At 44.6% G+C, this 20220-nt stretch overlaps 2 long non-coding RNA genes across 2 annotated transcripts; both read right to left on the bottom strand.

Annotated features, from left to right (window-relative positions):
* Positions 1 to 2081: 2081 nt before the first annotated feature.
* Positions 2082 to 2886, bottom strand: LOC141147765 (uncharacterized). The gene is made up of 3 exons (XR_012245127.1): positions 2827 to 2886; positions 2453 to 2690; positions 2082 to 2342 (listed from the first exon to the last, which is right to left on the bottom strand). It is a non-coding gene; the product is annotated as an uncharacterized lncRNA (long non-coding RNA).
* Positions 2887 to 2889: 3 nt separating this feature from the next.
* LOC141147764 (uncharacterized) lies at positions 2890 to 19982 on the bottom strand. The gene is made up of 3 exons (XR_012245126.1): positions 19890 to 19982; positions 3081 to 3141; positions 2890 to 2969 (listed from the first exon to the last, which is right to left on the bottom strand). It is a non-coding gene; the product is annotated as an uncharacterized lncRNA (long non-coding RNA).
* Positions 19983 to 20220: the final 238 nt, after the last annotated feature.

Here is a 20220-nt window from a genome sequence, read left to right as displayed (position 1 = left end):
ATTACACTGGAAATGAGCAGGCGTTCGCTTGGTCATTTTTACCTACAGGTAAGCCACTCACAGCGCCGGAGCCCGCAAACCCGGAAGAAACACAGAGGGAATATGTTAGCCCCCTCAGCGGTGACCGAGCGTGCTGCAGGAGCTTCGTTCTAAGGTAAGTAAGTATTATATAATGGGAAATTACTATAGACACCGACACACATACACCTACACAGATTGAACTGGATGGACTTTTGTCTTTTTTCAGCCTTACCTACTATGTAGGAGCGGAAAAAGCCTGTGTGAAAGGGCCCTAAGGGGTCACTCACACTGGTACTCTGGCTGTAAGAATTAATAATTTGTTCATGTGGCTGGAGCCACCTGTTACTCCATGGGGACACAGCGGCTGTATGTATAAACACAGCCGCAGGTCTTAATTCGACAAATGTACACTGTTTGTGCTCAGGGCTGTACCCACATGCCTGTCAAATTAGAACTTGCGGCTGTGTCCTTACATCTGCTACATCCCCATATCATAGCAAAGACTGCAAACAGCTCCAGGCAGCTCCAGCCACATAAAAAGAAACGCTCATTCACACTGTACAGGCCCTATGATCTCTAATGGCGGCTCTCAGGCTTGGGGGAGCTGTAAGGTAGGCTCTACCCGTGATTTCTTAAAGCAGCCCTGGACTGAAATAATCAGTATAGGTGAAATTTTGAATAAAATCATCATATGCTAGTTAGGAAACGTTGGAGTGATTTTGTTCTGTGAGCTCCCAGCCAGCCTAGGTAACTCTGCTAACATTATACACTGCAAATCAACAGTTTTGGATTTACTCACAACTCTGATTTGAAGGAGATCTTTGAGGTAATGATGCATTTGTTTTTTGGTCACTAAACAAAAAGTACTGAATTACAATTAAATTAGTCTGGGACTGAGGTTGAAAAAATAATAAGCCTCATACGTGAAGTGTCTTTCCTTCTTAGCATCCAATTCACCTTAAATAAGTTGACCTACCCTGGATCGAACCGCTAACCAGACAAATCAATGTGTTACATCTGCTTATCATTGAACTGTTCACCTTGCCCTTACTTCATTCTATTGTCTTCATTACAAGCTGCCCATACAATATACCAATGTAACTGTGAAATATAACTTTCCCATTCAATTGCTATTGTCTCTTTTTTCCTATTTGCTATTACATTCATTTTCTTTAGTCTTGAAAACCCAACCAACAGTGTCTTATGTTCTTACCCCTACATTCCCCTCTCATTTCCTGTCTTATGCTGTGTCTTTATGCTAATTGCATAAAACACACTATATAAATAAAAGTAATAACAGTAAATCTAATTTCTTCCAAGCAGCTCTTGGAAAACACTAAAACACTTGTTTTATAATATGAGATTATTTTAATAGCTTTGTGAATTTAGGCAAGAAATATATAACCATAAATCTAACAGGATGGAGGACATATACAGCTCTCTCGAACTTTCCTCTGAGAGGAGAGATGTTTATTCCCAAATTTGTTCATGTCTGAAACAATATTTTTTACGCTTGAATTCCCACAGATCTTCCAGTAAACATAATATCATGTAAAGGTTGACTGTGACCTTTGTAAGAACTTTATGTTTAGATAAACGGGCTCAAAGAGTATTTATTGCTATTGCATAAAATGTACTGTATGCTTGTTATTTTGGGTTATAGGGTATGGAAGGTCTAGTAGTACCTTAACCACCTGCCGACCGCTCACACTAAATATACTGCGAGCAGGTGGTAGGTACAGACACAGTTACGTGCATGTATGTAACCGGCTTTCTTCCAGGTTTGGGGCATGCATGCTCACCCCCTACCAACCCACGCCATGATTGGATGCAGCATGAGTTTGGCAGCAGATTTCAGCCAATGATTTTCATCAAAACCTACTGTCCAATCACACAAAGAGTTCTGTGTTTACAAAAACACATAACTTTGTGTACAGGGAACAGCGATCTGGTGGTTTCTTCTCCCTGAAAAGCACAGAGACAAATGGAAAATTGTTCCTCTTGCGGGACTTTAAAAGGAGCACCCACTCATGAGTAATAAGGAGTATGAGGAGTATATGTTTGAAATGCAAATTAGGTATTTATTAAGGTGTAGACCTAAAAGGTTCTGTGGTAAACAAGGTAAATGTAACAGGAATACAAAAAAGGAGGGGTACAGGATGCGTAATACAGACAAAGAAATTGCAATACAATATGCAGAAATACACAATCATTTGAACTCCGGTACATATGGAACACACATACGGGGAGTACCCGACGCGTTTCGAGATATACTCTTCTTCAGGGGTATTTGATTGGGATCAGCATAAACAGAGGTATGTCTATAATTGAAAAAGACAATTATGAGCCAAATGTAAAGCATTACATATTCAACATCAAAATGAGAGAACGTTTAGAAATGTATAATATTGTGTAACAGTAAATTACTAACCCTGTGGTATTGCTTGGGAAAGTGTGTCTATTAATGCATCCATTTAAAAGCATTCAGGCAGAGAGAAGGTGGGGGGGGACATGTCGCCACATACACACCGAGGTATGTGCTCGCTCCTAATCCAGGTGGGACAGGCCATGTGTACCTTTTCCCAGAGGGGTCACCAGGGGGGGGCGTTCGCCAACAGAGGGTGTCAAAAGACACCAATGGGTATGGTGGTCCTGGGGTGGGCTCCAATCTGCATAGAAACACAGGGGGGGGTATGAGGGAGTCAGAGCAGAATTAGGTAGTATGCCTGGGAGAATGTAGGGGTCACAGGCATAGTGCTTGCCCTGTAGGTACATGGTTGTATACAAGTAGATAAGGGAAAATACCTGGAGAGGGTGGTGGATGCTGTGCAGTGGAGGTCCTGTTTGATATTTGGATGGGGCAGGCACAAGCAGGTCAAGTAATTGCCCAATGTGGCATAAACCGACACCCCGGCAAGGTAAAGCTCGGTGTCATAGGGGTATCCAGCCTGAAAGAGAGTATAGAAGTAGGGTCCAGCCAATGAATAGAATGAGGATAAGTCTGGGTCTGGGTTTGCCCAAGGGGGTCACTGCAGAACCGTGTATGAAAAGAGGTTTACCTGTGGTGGGTCCTTGGAACGGAGTGGTGTGCACTGCTGGCGTGCAGATATGGAGGGGAGCCTGGAAGTGAATGCGGATTACTGAGTATACATAGTGTGACCAGGCACGCGATAGGTAATGTCAACCCCTTCCCAGCCAATGTTATTAGTACCTTGTCAGAATACAGTATTATCACTATATTAGTGTCAATAGCGACATCAGTGTCAGTTAGTGACCCTCCCAGCTAGTGTTAGCGCCAGATTGCCTGCCACCCTATCACAGTCCCACTATAAGTTGCTGATCACCGTCATTACAGTATGTAATATCCATAGCTGGGTAAATTCCAGTATATATATATATATATATATATATATATATATATATATATATATATATATATACACACATACACACCATAGTTTGTAGACACTATAATTTTCATACAGACCAACTATTATGCAATTATTGTTTTTTTTTTTAACTGGATTATTGTTTTTTTTATTTATTGGATATGTTTTATAACAGAAAGTAGAAAAAAAATGTTTTTTTTCATAATTTTCGGTCTTTTAAAAAAAAAAAAATAAAAACCCAGTGATGATTAAATACCACCAAAAGAAAGTTTTATTTGTGTGCATGTATCTGCATTGCCTGGCTGTGCTAGAGGGCAGTGTGGTGCGCGACTCAGCGCATCACACTGCTCCTGTTTTTTGTAGAAACTTTATTTGAAGTGTACTAAAAGTACACTTCTTTTGCTGCTGGTCTGCATTGCAGTGTGAATGAGGCACATAGGAAACAATTGTTTCCTGTGTGTCCCTGCGGTGACAGATCTTTTACCGTGCAGTAAAACGTCTGTGACCACACATAGTGTGACCTGGCCCTAAATGTTTTTAGTTCAGTTCTCCGGCTTCTCTTCCTAGCCAGCCCACCTGTCCTATAAAAAGGGGGATGGCTAAGGTCCAAAGGCGGGTTACGGTGGGTTCAGGAGTGACAGAATCACCTGTGAGCAAGGCTAGTGGCGCTATTGAAGAACTGGGTTTTGCAGAGAACATCCAAGCCATGGACAATGCCATTTTGGACTCTCACCTCATGGAGGTGTGCCTGGGCCACTACATTATCTTAGTTAGGATCAGAGACAGGACATTGTTTATATTGTACTGTCATGCTGCATTTTTACAGTACAGTTATATTAACCGTTATGAGCCTGGTCTGAAGTGTATTCAAAAGGGTGCATGTCGGTTCTGCCGTATTCCAAAGAACCTGGGTATGTAAAGCACTATGGGGTATGAAGCAACACTACTACAAAAGGGTTAACCTGGCAAGACCAGAAGTGCAGTTGCTTTGGGTAACTAAGTGAAGGAACAAGCTACAGCAACTAGTCGTTAAGCGTGGTACCTGGTCCTCCGGTAGCAAGGGTACACATTGGGGTCTGTGCTAGGTGCTCAGCGTGACCGAGGTAACAGAGGTACCTGAACTCTGAGCCTTGTCACTGCACACAGTGAAAACTCATTCCTAAGTCAGGGAACTGCCTTAATGTTAGATTTTTCACATGACTGCAGTCTCTTCCTGGTCCCCGGCATGAATGAGCATTAAGCCCCACTCACCAGCATGCCTTCAAGGAGTTTACAATCCAATTATCATATCTCACATCACATGTATACATAACACATACTAGGACCAATTTTTAGACAGCAGCCAACTAGCCTACCAACATTTATTTTTAGTATGGGAAAACTCACAAGCAAAGGTAGAGCATGCAAACAACATGCAGGTAGTGTCCTAACCACTAAGCCTAAGGCTGGAATCCAAGCAAAAAAAACTAACTACACAGATGAAATACAGATGGGAGAGCTGTTTTACCTGCTAGAGGATTTGCATTTCTGTCCATTCAGTTCGGAAGTGCAGCAGGGGCAGAGGCAGTAAAGACACAGAGTCTAGTTACAGATAAACTCAGAATATGTATTGCAGAGAATGCCAACCACAAACAACACTAGCTTGAATGCGGCCTGTTCGGTCCCAAAGGTGAGGCTACAGTACAGTATTGCAAGTCCCTAGCCTGTCCCTACACGTCTAGAACCTTGTCCTAGCCATCCTCCTAGAGTGCACTCTAGACTAGTTTATGTATTATAATTCACATTGTAGTTAATGCGTATTTGCACTGTTTATTGCTGACTTTTCTGATTCATGAGTTGACTCCAGTCTAGTAGGACAGACCAAGACTAGGACAGAACTCTATTCTAAGTTACTATGGCATAGTGATTATACTATCTAGCAGACTGTGTCTAAACTACATTCTGTAAGCTCATGCATGTTCAAACCACCTCAGGGGTAGGCAACCTTAAAAAAGTGGAGATCTACCTGAACAACATGGGAAAAGCCAAAGATCACTGGGCACATTGTTGCCCAGTGCCACCTTCTCACAACTGATTCAAACCTCTAATTGCAATGTCATACTACCTTGTCGAAATCGCGTGCATTGAACGTCAATCATGAGTTTAAATTAGGTGGTGAGGAGGCAACATATCACCGGCTCACCACCTGTAAAAACACACTTAGATCATTTTTCAGAGAAGCAGCAGTGCCTGCTGCATTTGTGAATGAGCCCTTAGTTGCATTCAGCAGCAGCACCCTTAGGGATCATTCACGTAAAGTTGGGGGGGTGGTAAAACAGCAGGTTATAATAGACATCTATGGCTAAGCGCAGCAAGCCTGCAACATCATACTGCACCTGCGGTGTGGGTAAACTGCAGTGCATTAGTGTGAACGCAGCCCTATACTATTATAGCCAGTGTATTCTTCACACTGACCTGAAGATCTCCTTTTTCCCACTGCAGGCACCACTCTGGAGGCCGCCAGCCGGGATAAGATGTGGAGCGTAGTTGATATCACTCCGCAATACAGAGGAGGCATCGGCTCATGTGGCTCCTGCTCCCTACTACAGCTCCAACTTTACAAATAGTCCCTTTGCATTGCACCCTCTTTAATGCTCTGGGATGGCCAATCAGCAAGCCCAGACCAAGATCTTCCAGTCACCTGTCCGCAGTGCAGTTTCTCGGCCTAGGCTGACAAGGCCCAGGCCTAGGGCGGCACCTTGTGGGGGGGCGGCCAAAAGCTGTCCCCGCACAAAAAAAAGCCCCCCAAGACCTGTCTTACCGAGTCCCGGCACCCGCAGCCGCCTCCCGCATGAATTCAGCCCCAAGCGTCGGCGGCCAGTTTGCTATTGCATGGCAGTTGTAATATTATACCAGTGTGCTTGGCCGAGGGGGGGGGGCGGAGCGGCTGGCCAGACCAGCTGCACGCAATTTGACCGGCGTCTGCCTAAGGCCCCGCCTACCCTCCTCCGTGCGGCTTTCCACACTGCATCTTCTCCCTGGCCCGGGGCGGGGTCTGTCTGTGACACTGACGATATAAGGAGGAGAAGGAGAGAGAGCGAGAGAGAGAGAGAAGAGCAGGAGGGAAACCCCCAGCGGTGGCTGCAGCCAGGACAGCAGATAAAATTTACTATTACTTTTGTAATGAGTGCCAAACAGCCAATTACATATTAGTGCCTAATATGGAAATGAATATAAAGATCTTGTTGCAATAAAGTGTCCCGTGCTGCAAACTCACAGTCCACATTCAGTGAAAGTTCATGTACTGCAAAGTTTGCATTGATTTCAGCATGCATGGAGCACTTTGCACATGCTTAAATCAATGCAAACTTTGCAGTACATGAACTTTCACTGAATGTGGACTGTTTAATGAGTTTACATTGATTTTTAATATGTGGACACTTAGGCTACTTTCACACTGAGGCGCTTTACAGGCGTTTTAGCACTAAAAATAGCGCCTCTTCTGTCACTCCAGTGTGAAAGCCCGAGTGCACACTAAGGCGGTGCGCTTGCGGGACGTTAAAAAAAGTCCTGCAAGCAGCATCTTTGGGGTGGTTTAGGAGCGGTGAATACACCACTCCTAAAACGCCCCTGCCCATTGAAATGAATAGGCACCGCTGCCGAAGCGCCTGCAAGGCGCTTTGCGGGCGATATTAACACCTTCTTTGTCCGCTAGCGGGGGTTAAAAGCCCCTTGCTAGCGGCCCAAAAGCGCTGCAAAAATGGCGGTAAAGCACCGCTAAAACTAGTGGCGCTTTACCGCCGACGCACCCACCGACTCAGTGTGAAAGTGGCCTTACTTGTCTATTGATACAGCGATGTTGGCACCCCAGCCGATTTTCAGATTGGCTCTTGGGTGCTGCTGCCGCCATTCATGTTAAGGGAAACTGGCAGTGAAGCCTTTCGGCTTCACAGCCAGTTCCCTACTGTATATGTACAAAGCAAGCTGTGCTGTCTGAATGGCCCAGTGAGGAAAGGAGGAGGGGGGCTGAACTTCCAATGGATGGCGCTGTGGTACCATCCCCCAGAAGTGGGGAAGGGTACCTGTCAAAAACAGGTACCTGTTCCCCCCCTCCCCCAGGAAAGGTACCAAATGTGGCACCGGAGGGGGGGGAGCAGAAAAGCAGAGCTTCCATGTTTGGGTGGAACTCCGCTTTAAACAGTCCACATTCAGTAAAAATGAATGTGCTGCAAATTGCTCTGTGCGATAATCAATAAATAATTAATTTACACTAAAAGGCTGTGATATCATGAAATTGATGAGGCTACAATGATTGCCTCTGATGAGGCAGCACTCTTATGCCCCGTACACACGGTCGGATTTTCCGATGGACAATGTCCGATCGGAGCGTGTTGTCGGAAATTCCGACCGTGTGTGGGCGCCATCGGACATTTTCCATCGGATTTTCCGACACACAAAGTTGGACAGCAGGAGATAAAATTTTCCGACAACAAAATCCGATCGCGTCAATTCCGACCGTGTGTGGCCTGTTCAGACGCACAAAGTGCCACGCATGCTCAGAAGAAATTCCGACACGGGACAGCTCGTTCTGGTAAACTTAGCGTTCGCAATGGATACAGCACTTTCGTCACGCTGCAATGTAAAAAATGGTTTAATACAGCGCACTCTCTTCTTCTTTATAATGTGACAAGAATTAAGTAGTTTTGCTGCTCATATTCACACACACTTCTCACAAACTTTTATTTGTGTTTTTTTAGTGGGATTCCCTCAATATATTGTTATTAGTTGTCACATCTGACAGTTTTATATTTTTTATGTTTTTTTTTTTTTGTTTTTAAGCCTTTTTTTTTCTTTAATGTTTGGATTTTTTCCAAGGCTGATCTTTGTTCAATGTTATTTTTACTCCAGAATATTTTTGTGTGTGTTTTGTGTGGCAAGTTACCCCAACACCATTGATATCTTTTATTATTTAATCTCAAGGAGATTGTTTGTTGTTGGTGTCCCTTGTTCATTTCACATTGTATATTAGAAATGTACCTGAATCCTCACAAACAAACTGTCATTTTTGAAGTAAAACACATAGGAGAGTATAATTCAAAACAAAAATCCTTTATTAAGGGATCAGAACCAAACAAAGAGGAAGGCAACACTGGATCAACAGGAGAAATTAGCGAAGCCTGGGACCCCCACGGCAGACATCAATTCTTCAACATCAAAATTGGTGGCCTGAGGAGTCCATATGTAAGGGAGTGCAGTCTGGTCCGGGATTCGCAGAGATCCGGATAGCAGCAGATGACATCTGTGTCCCCAGGCTGTGGTACCACAAGAGGCTGCATTTTTTGGCCGACCAGACTGGACCCAGGGCAATCACTGTCTGGTCTTCCTTTCACACTTCCTTCCGGGCTGTGGCTGTGCAGTTGGAGATGTGGCAGGAGGAGGAGTAGGACCTGGAGGAGGAGGAGGACTGGGGGGACCTGGAGGAGGACTGGGAGGACCTGGAGGAGGACTGGGAGGACCAGGAGGAGAGGCAGGAGGAGGAGGACCATCCCAAAGCTGTGTGTGAGGTGTAATTTGGCCCCTCATACCTTTCTCCAGAGCCTCTGATATGAGGGCCTCACACATGGCTTTTTGGCCCTCCTCCATCCTCTGCATTTTATATGCTATGAAGGCAGCAATGTTCTCCTGCCTGGTGTGGGGTGCTCCCAGGACCTCTGTAGCCCTCCAAAAGAATCTGATAGCCGCCTCCTCTAGGGCACTCGTCCTACTGCCACTTTCTCTTTTCAGGGGGGGTGGAGGGACCTGCAGATCAGCCAGCCGGCTCGGCCCGGCCACCTCCTGGCTGAGACTTCCCTGTGTATGAAAAAGGGACATAGTTGTAATGTTTTGCATCATCAATCACAATCCTAAATTAGTACTCCAAACTAACATCTAGTTAACATCACTGATTGGACAAGCAGAAATATTTAGAGGAATGCTATACCTGGCTCAATCTGGGCTCCTCCACATGCGGCCTGGAAGGCCCAGGTTGGGCGTCAGAAGCCTCAGCCAGGGGGGAAGGAAGCGTGGAAGGAAGACTGGAGAGTGATGACCTGGGTTCAGTCTGGCCTGCCAGAAAGTGCAGCCTGTCGTAGTACAACATCCTGGGGACATAGATGTCACCTGCTGCTCCGGATCTCTGTGAATCCAGGACTTTCTTGCGCTCCCTCAGATATGTGCTCCTCAGGCCACCAATGAAAATCTTTAAATAAGTGATGTCTGCCGTGTGGATCACCTGCTTCACAATTTCACACAATTGCTCCAGTGCTGCCTTCCTCTTTGCTTGGTTCTTGAAATGGGGGTGGGTAATCTCCCACAGACAGGGCAGCTCACTTAGCATATCAATGAATAGTGACATGAAGTCAGTATCTCTCATTAAGATATCCATGTTCACTGCAAGACACAACACAAGACAAAGCCTAATGTCAGACAAAACTCTCCTAATCTTGTTACAATATAGGCCTCAATCTAGAAGCAGTATAGGCACAAGTTTGTCTCTTACCTTCGTTCTTATGATCGGCGCGTCCAATGCTCCTTCCTCCGCTCACAGATCGTACGTAATACGCACGCGTGTTACGCTTTATACACACTGCGCATGCGTGTAACTCCGCCCGCCCCTGACGTTCTTTCTAGTGTATTCCCCGCCCCTTTTCGTTCGGCGCAGTGGGTGAAGAGCATGATGGCAGAGTTACAGCAGGTGCATGCTAATTATAGCAACGAGGAGGAGGAGGAGGAAAGGCCGGATCCAGGCACGTCCCGATCCAGAAGGAGACGTTTTAAGGCCACAAATATGTCGTTTGGGGAGATGTTGGAGATGGTACACATCATGAGGAAGTCCGACTATGACGGAAAATATGGGCCTTACCCCAACCCCAACATCCGAAAGGCAAAAATCATTGGTAAAGTGGTCAGGAGTCTAGAGCGGAATTTCGGGGTACGAAGGTCTAAAGATCAGCTCAGGAAGCGGTGGTCGGACCTGAAGTTGAGAGAGCCAGAGCAGTACCGAAAGATCCGGAGAGTGCTGCAAAAAAGTAAGTAGTTGTGCTGTGTTCCTATTCTTTCTGTCTTTATTACGTTCGTTCTGCTCCATATGCTTTTATTAATTGTAACGTTTAAAAGGGCAACTTTAATGTTCATGGGCCCATTATTCGTTCGTATCAAACATTTTTATTTCGGCCTCTAGAACAACATTGTTTAGGCCATATGCATTTTCACACATTTTTTGGGGCCTACTTGGATGCCAAAGATTTGTTTGTGTAGATGGGTTTGTTACTAGAATGAAATGACAACTAGATTGTGTGTAAAGAGAGGACACTGAGCAGCTGTTTTCACATCTGGACACTGGAGCACTAGTGTGGGACCCCAGAACACCATTTTTATTAGAGGGGCACACAGGTGCTCCAGTGCATACTATAGGGGGGGCTACATCTGTGAAGCTTGTACCAAACATGTAAAGTATTGCAGCTTGACAAAGGGCACTAAAAAAAATATACATCTTGGAACTCGGCTAAAATAGACAATTGTACCCCACTTCCAAGCAATGTTTCCTATTTCTAGTTCTGCCATCAAATATCTGTGTGCTAATTATACCATTTTTGTTTTACATAGGGGAGAAAAGACTCGGAGGACAGCCCTCATCCGAGGAGACCACAGACCCCCCACCTATGGAAGAAGGTGAAATACCCCCAAACGAAGAAGAAGAGCAGGAGGAAGAAGAAGACGTGGTGGAGATTGGCACCACAACAGGTGAGTGTCTGCGACCACAGGCTCAGGTAAAAGAGATGGATGGTGGCAGATTTTTGAGACCTTTTTTTTGTTCTTTATCTCTTTTTAGGTGATCGTGATGTGAGGGATCCTGAACGCTTTACTTCAGAAAGTGCCCAGATACTTATCGGGGAGATCATGGGGTGTAATCTCCAATTGCAAAACATCCAGAACCAAATCAGTGATGTTATTAAAAAAAATAATAACATCATTGATGTTTTGGGGCGAATTTAAACCCCACAAAATCACCTGTTTTATTAATGTGGTCCAATCTTCCAAAAATTTTTAAAATGTTTAGAAAAGCCAAATTTGGAGGATGCACACAGTGTGCCAACATGTGCTATCTGCCATCACGGGAGATCAATGGATGCGTTTTGGGGGTGCAACACCTTCCTCAATTATAAAGTCGCATTGAGGAAAGGCTTTCTCCCCCAAAACACATCCCTTGATCCCCCCTGATGGCAGATAGCACATGTTGCCATTCGTAAATTGGTGTGCATCTTCCAATTTTGGCTTTTCCAGGGGTGATTTCCCCCCATCTGAACGCTAGATCAAACCCAGTTCCTAAATACTGATGTCTGATCTAGCCTTCAGGTTTTACCAAATGTGAACTTTGTAAGTTCAAGTTTTTTGGCTTTCTTGTTGGTTTTACACAGGCCTGTTTTATCTGAAATGGATATTTTGATTTTTCATAATGCTACTGCAAACATTGTTATACAACAAACATGTTGGTTTGTTTTAAAAACCTTTGGTAAATGCGCATGTGATTGTGCAGGTATAAAAAAGTGCCTTACTCAAGAATGTGTGGATTATTGTCTCAACACTACAACACTTTTGGGGTGATGTAATTGTTGTTTTATGCACAAATGGGGGTTATTTCCTAAGGGCAAATCCTCTTTGCACTACAAGTGCAGGTTCAGTGCAGTTGCAAGTGCACTTGTAGTGAAATGTGTTTTTGCATTTAGGAAGTACCAGCCAACACTGTTTTTTATAAGGTTACCCAATCACGACATTTTCTGCACTCAACACATTTCTGTCAGGGTCAGCTAAAACAAACACAAGCAGTAAATGTCCACCAAGAATTTCTTTTGGTTGTTTTTTATTTGAAAAAGGTGTCACAGATTGTCTGGCATATTGATAGCCCCCCTATCCGCAAAGAACTCCAGGTATCGTAACCGGACATCACGGGCATTCAGGGAGGGCAAGCCAGGACGGCCGCTTTCAAGTGCCGTCATTGTTGATGTATTTGGGATTCCGGCCTCAGGCCCAACTGAGCCAGCATAGTTGGCTGAATGTTTTTGTAGAAAATTATGGAGAACACAGCAGGCAAGTATTATATGGTTCAGTTTATACTCCGCCATATGGATGGGTGTCATAAATAATCGGAACCGGCTGGCCAGGATTCCAAATGTGTTCTCCACCACTCTTCGGGCTCTGGCCAGCCGGTAATTAAAAACCCTCTGTTCCGGGGTGAGGGTCCTCATCGGGAATGGCCGCATCAGGTGGTCCCCCAGCGCAAATGCTTCATCAGCAACGAACACAAATGGGAGACCTTCAACATTGTCCTCTGGAGGTGGCAAGTCCAAGCTGCCATTCTGGAGACGCCTGTAGAACTCCGTCTGGGCGATCACTCCACCATCGGACATCCGGCCATTCTTCCCCACGTCCACATACAAGAAGTCGTAATTAGCCGACACCACCGCCAACATCACTATACTATTAAACCCCTTGTAATTATAATAGTACGACCCCGAGTTGGGTGGTGGGACGATGTGGACGTGTTTCCCATCAATTGCCCCTCCGCAGTTAGGAAAGTCCCACCGCTGGGCAAAGTGGGAGGCCACAGTCTGCCATTCCTGTGGCGTGGAAGGAAACTGTTGAGGAAAAAACAATAAACATTACTATTTTTTCACAGAAACCTGGCAAGCAGATTAGACACAAACATTATGGGTCAACCTCCAGATAGCATTTATTAAGGGGAATTTAACAACAACAAAGTATAAGGTACACCTATCATATTCCCCCTCCCCCCCTCATGGGCCATTTCTAACATTATAGGGGGGGGGGGACTCTTGGACAGGTAACCCTCTTCACTTCATTGAGAGATGAATGCCTAAATACAGGGTATTACTTGGAACAGCCTCTCCTTAGTTACACTATTGGCAGCCCACTGGACAGGTAAGAAGTGTCATAATACAAAGATATAAATACACACTGTACACATTTGAGCACATTTGGACATTCTGCTATTACCTATCAAGATCATAATAGGATACAAGAACTTTAAACAGTACCATTGGAAAGTATACAGGCAGGCCCTTGCACTACATGCTTTGGGGAATTAATCCATAAATCTGAGCACTAAAGAGATGGGTATAGTGTGTATGGGTTTGGCAAAGTCAGCAGATAGATGATTGAAGATAGAGAATTGGGATCAGCTGACTTAGCAGTTGGGGGAGGGAGGGTTACAAAAAATGTGGGGACACCACAAAAAAAAGCCTCTGCCACTCTGCCTGAATTTAAATCAAAAATAACATTTCAAAACATTTTAGGGGGTGTTTGGGGTAAAGCACTACTATGGAGCTGATAAAATACATTGTTAAGTGACTACATGAGGTGAATATAGGGCAGGAGACACCATGCTGGGGAGGTTATTGAAGGGCAAATATGTATGAAGGACCTAAAATAATAATTACATAAAAATCCAGCATGCATGAGGACAAAGGGGACATTCACAGCATATTACAATCATGGTAATTATGGAATGAGGGAAGAAATACAATATATTATCAAACATTCAATACAATAAAATGTGATATAAAAGGATAAAAATCTTACCTTCATATACTCCTTCTGCAGGACCTGTATGATGGCAGAACAGGTCTCTGGGATGATGATACCCAGAGCCTGGGGGGAGATGCCTGTCGAGAACTTCAAGTCCTGCAGGCTTCTCCCTGTGGCCAAATACCGCAAATAGGCTGCACTGATAAGCTGCACCATTGGGCTGGGCACTGATGAGGTGGAGCTGCACTGATGGGACTGTACTGATGGGCACTGATGAGGCAGAAATAATGGGCATTGATAAGGCTGCACTGATACCCACTAATGAGGCGGCACTCTTAAGCTGCACTGATAGGGCTGCACTGATGGCCACTGATGAGGCCACACTGATGGCCACTGATAAGCCGTACTGATGGCCACTGATAAGCTGCACTGATGGCCACTGATGAGGCCGCACTGATAAGGCTGCAATGATGAGGTGGCACTCTTAAGCTGCACTGAAAAGGCAGCACTGATATGAGGCACTGAAGGAGTGTGGTTTACAGATGACAGTGTGGGTCTTAAAACAGACTTTCTAACGAACGGACTTGTCTACACACGATCACACAAAAGTCTGACGGATTCGCACGTGATGACGCACACTGGACTAAAATAAGGAAGTTGATAGCCAGTAGCCAATAGCTGCCCTAGCGTGGGTTTTTGTCCGTTGGACTAGCATACAGATGAGCGGATTTCTGGGTCCGGCGGAGTTACGACGTAAAGATTTGAAGCATGTTCCAAATCTAAAGTCCGTCAGATTTGTGGCTGGAAAAGTCCACTGAAAGTCCGGGGAAGCCCACACACGATCGGATTGTCCACCGGACTTGGTCCGTCGGCGTCCGTCGGACTTTTGTAGCCGAAAAGTCCGACCGTGTGTACGCGGCATAACTCATACCAACACATTGAGTTCATTTACCACTAAATGGTCTTGTGTCTAATTCCTAATAATACTAACTCACAGTCGAGTTAAAGGTATCCACACTTGTGTTCCTAGAAGTGTGTGCAGTGATTTTGACTCGACCAGGTGTGCCAGAGGGGCTGAGTGCAGCCATTCAGATTTCACTGATTAGCTTTTGGATCAAACTTTTGAACTCATGTGAGAAATAAAGGAATAACTATACAGCTGCAACATACCGTCAGTGCAGCATACATTCAATAATGATTATTTCATTAAAAAAAGCAGTATGACAAACTATTGGGTACGTCTGATCACAGTAGATTTACTTGTGAATTGAAGAAATTTCTAGCACGCCATAGAAGATTTTAGTCTTCAGCAAAGACCAGATAATGTTGTTGTTAATGGCAGCTTATAGTAAAGTCTAACTGCTGTTCTCTATATTTTCCATTGTTTGTCTTCAGCTAAGCAGAGTGGCTGACCTCTCTCAATGACCTACTTCCAAATTGACTGATGAGGAAAAAACAAGTCAGTAGACAGAAATGGCACAGGTACCTCATGTTAGTCAGTGTGGGGCACGTGTCTGGACTTTGTCTTTTGCCAGAAAAATAAGCATGACTCTAATTCACAATGTCCCTAAGGGCACATCCCTCTAGTTGTATTTACTTAACCCTTTAAGTGCCCTCCTATTAGTGGAACTAAGCAAGCCATTTTCTTTCTAGGCATATACTGTACTATATGGCAAACTAGTCTTTACACTAGTATTTAAATGGCTGCAATGTTAGTAGCACACATCCAAATCACAATCCACTTACAGTAGTTTATATGCAGGAAGAAATTGAATTCCTTGCATGACTGCAACCATACTATTTAAATGTGAATTTGCTCATGACCTTGCAAAAAATATAATACAGCTGCTAAATGCAAGACAGGATTAGAAATACATAAAGGAGGTGTCTCCTTGGATCAAAGATTTACAAGGTGTTTAAAAAAGAGCTCTACTAAGCAGCTTATCTATACAACTGCAGCATATATCAAAACAGGAAAAGAAAGCACTGCTCTGATACCACTGTGTAAGAAGCCTACAGGGTCCCCTGCTAACAGCTACAGGTCTGAATTCAGATAAGTGTGAGACTCTAAGGAGAATGGCAAATACCACATACTGCCAATGTAAACCACAGTGATAAAAATCCACCATAAGGCTTCACCTCCCTGGGCTCCCACCCATCAGACACACCCTACTAACGCATTTCATCTGTTAAGGGCTTAATCGTGGAGCTATACGATTAAGCCCTTAGTGGGTGAAACACAGTATAGAAGTTGCCTGATGAGTGGGAGACTGAGCTGAAGCCTTACGGTAGAATTATATCACAGTATAGTATAATCCATCCACTTTGGAGTGCAACATATCATACTCACAATGTAATTAACCACTTCAATACCAGGCACTTAGACACCTTCCTGCCCAAGCCGATTTTCAGCTTTCATCGCTGTAGCAATTTGAATGACAATTGCGCGGTCATACAACACTGTAACCAAACACATTTTTTATCATTTTGTTCCCACAAATAGAGCTTTCTTTTGGTGGTATTTGATCACCTCTGCGATTTTTATTTTTTGCGCAACAAATAAAAAAATACAGAAAATTCTGAAAAAAACAAGTTTTTCTTTGTTTCTGTTAAAATTTTTTGTAAATAAACATGTTTTCTTCTTCAGTAACGGGCACTGATATGGCTGCACTGATGGGCATTGATAAGGCGGCATTGATGGGCACCAATTAGGTGGCACTGATGAGGTGGCACTGATGGGCACTGATGATGGGTACTGATAGGCGGCACTGATGGGCAGTGATAGGTGGCACTGATGGGCACTGATAGGTGGCACTCATAGGTGGCACTGATGGGCACTCATAGGTGGCACTGATGGGCACTCGTAGGTGGCACTGATGGGCACTTATGGGTGGCACTAATGGATAGTTATGGGTGGCACTGATAGGTGGCACGGATGAGAACTGATGGGCACTGATAGGTGGGCACTGAAGGGCACAGATGGGCACTGATGGGTAGCACTGATGGACACTGATGGGTGGCACTGATGACACTGATGGGTGGCATTACTGGGCATTACTGATGTCATTTGTTACATAATGGTGCCAGTCAGTGTCCATTTGTGGGCACTGATTGGCACAGATTGGGCATTAATTTGCACATGTGGATTGGCCATGGGGTACATACCTGGCCATCCACATGTTGCCGCTTCCCTAGTGGTCCTGGAGGCTTCCCTGGTGGTCTAGTGTGGGCATCCACGGGGGGGGGGGCTGCGCTGATAAACAATCAGTGCAAACCCCCCCTGTCAAGAGAGACGCCGATCGGCTCACCTCTATTCGTGTCTATCAGATGCGAGTGAGGAAAAGCCGATCAACGGCTTTTCCTGCTAACATCGTGATCAGCCGTGGACACAGCTGATCACGTGGTAAAGAGCCTCTGACGGAGGCTCTTTACTTAGATCGATGTAGCGGTGTGACACACCGCACCACCAATCGCCGCGATGCGCGCCCCCACGGGCGCGCTTCAGGCTGTTATCCTGCAGGGCATCATACGACGCCCAGTCAGGATAACTGAACTATCGCCTAGCCGTCATTTTGCTATAGGCCGGGCAGGAAAACACATTCTGAATACACGTGAACTACTTGTTTTTAAAGGGTAACTCCACTTTCGTGGAGAAAAAAATAGCAAATGAAGAAAAAATAATATAGCATATACAATTGTGACACAAGTTATATTGTAATTGAATGTTATTAAAAATTACCTTTCCTTTTTAATCTGCAACCGCTATAATTTTCTGAAATTGCAAATGCAATATGGCTACCTGAAGTTGTTTTGTACACAGAATGTGTACTGACCGCGCCCCAGAAACATAATTTCCTGCTTGTGTTATTGGCTCACCAATTTTCCCAGAAGCCTGCCTAAGATACAAGTCAGATTTCAGGCATCTCCTGCAACAAAAATGTCATTTTTGGTGAGATATTTCCAATCGGAACATGTCTAAAGGGATGCAGGCCCAGCAGTTTTCCTTATTAGTGCCCTGCAGCTGCCACAGCTGACTGATAATTATGAAACCACTCCTATTAGACCCACTCAGCACAGAGGAACAAACAGGGATTTCTTCTGAATAACAAAAGGTAGGAATCTGCAACAAAAGTTATTATAATCCTTGCAATGTTCACAGATCACCCAGAGGGGAATATTTTTTGCTCAACAAAAGTGGAGTTATGCTTTAAGCACCTCTAACTGCCAGTTATACAGTATGTGCTCTCGAAGTGACCACATTTTCTTAAGGCTTGGGTAAATTTCTGATCAGAGGTCACCTGAACCCTGCCTACAGGTGGCTACATTCAGCACAACAGAACCTGGAGCAACCTCACTGACCTTTTATTTTTAGGGGTCATTGAACCAGGATGTGCATTTACATTTGGCTGTAGTCATGCACAGTGCCAATCATCTCTATAGGACATATCCCTACTGAGATACTTTGAACTGTGCTTGGCAGAGGATTTTCATGAAAGCAGTGAGCCTGTGTGCAAGATTATAAGTTGAGCACTCCAGCCAGAAATACTAAAATGCGGAAGTGGATTTCATTGTGCTGAAAATTGGCTGTGGCCTAAAGAGATGCAGGATGCAGATGTTCAGTAGTAAGTGCCACAAAGGTTCAGTAGTATGTGCCGCTGCAGATTTCAAAAGTCAGTAAAAGTGATGTAAAAGGGATGTAGAGTTCAGGAGTAGGTGATGCAGAAATCAGGGGTCAGTAGTAAGTGATAAGGTTGTACCAATACCACTTTTTTACTGATACTCTACTTTTTTTTAAGTGGGCAATACCGATTACCGATACTTTTTCAATGTCATTTGACAGTGGCACTAATATGCAGCACTGATAGGCACTGATAAGTGGCACTGATGAGGCGTAGACTGTGTCAGTAAATTTTTTTTTTTACAATTTTAATTTTTACAATTTTTTTTTTATTATTTTCTACAATGTATATATATTTTTTACAAAGCTTTCTCTTTTTTTTTTGGGGGGGGGGGAGTTGATGGTGTCAGTGTTTTTTTTATTTAATTTTTTATTATTTTTACAATTTTACTTTTAAATATTTATTTCTTACAATTTTTCCTTTTTTTTAATTTTTTTTTATCAACCCTGTTGGGGGGGGGGACTTTGGTGAGACATCAGGGGTCTAAACAGACCCTTGACATCTCCCCTATGAGACAGGGAAAGGGACTGAAGATAGAGATTCCCTAGTCCCTTTCTCTGCAGCCTCAGCTGCACTAAAGATGAATGGACAGGAGACAGAGGCTCCTATTCATTCATAAACTGAAGCATCATAAACACAGTTTACTATGCTCAGTTATGAATGGACAGAGGCAGTAATCACTGACTCTGTGCATTCCTCCACTCTCCATCCTGACAGATCTGGGGCAGGGGGGGACCGGAGGAGCACAGAGGGGGACCAGAGGAGGACATGGAGGGGGACCGTAGGAGCATGGAGGAGGACACAGAGGGTGACTGGAAGAGGAAACGGAGGAGGACACAGAGGAGGACACAGAGGAGAGACCGGAGGAGGACACAGGGGACAGTCAGGGGGTGATCGGTGCGGTGGTGGGGGGAGTTACAAGCACCAAGCACCAATCTCTCTGTACAGCCACGAGAGGGAGAGGAGGAGAAGGGGCTGTCAGCTGCTTTATTGAAATCTATACAGGGAGATCGGTGCTTGTAACTCCCCACACCGATGCACCGATCATCCCCGACTGCCCAGGTATTGGATTAAGCATTGGAGCATATACATGAGTACAAGTACTCATGCAAATGCTCGGTATCGGTGCAACCCTAGTAGTAATTAATGCAGAGTTCAGAGGTCAGTAGTAAGTCATGCAAATTTCAGGGGTCAGTAGTAAGTGATGCACTGTTTAGAAGTCCCTCGAACGGCTTACCAACTGGACTCTGTTCCTTCTTTGCTCAGCATGAGCTCTCTTCCTCCTTTGTCCGGGTCCAGTAGGAGGAGCTAGCCTTCACAGTGGCAAGTCACAGTCCTCCTCCACTTGAAACAGGGATTTCCCCCAGCATTAGACCAGCACCCAATCTCCTCCCCATACACAATTTGCCATCGCTAGGAGTGACAATTACAGCTACAGCAAAGACACAGAATGGAATGGCATTTCTCCATGTTGTGTGAGGACACAGTGGGCCTCCCCTCAACTTTGGGGCCCATGTGTACCACACACATTGCACCCATTGAAAATACACCACTGGTTTCAGGTTTCA

Source organism: Aquarana catesbeiana, linkage group LG06 (assembly GCF_042186555.1).
Source record: "Aquarana catesbeiana isolate 2022-GZ linkage group LG06, ASM4218655v1, whole genome shotgun sequence".
Lineage (NCBI taxonomy): Eukaryota > Metazoa > Chordata > Amphibia > Anura > Ranidae > Aquarana > Aquarana catesbeiana.
The sequence above is the reverse complement of the archived record's forward strand: the minus strand, read 5'-3'. Positions and strand labels throughout refer to the sequence as shown.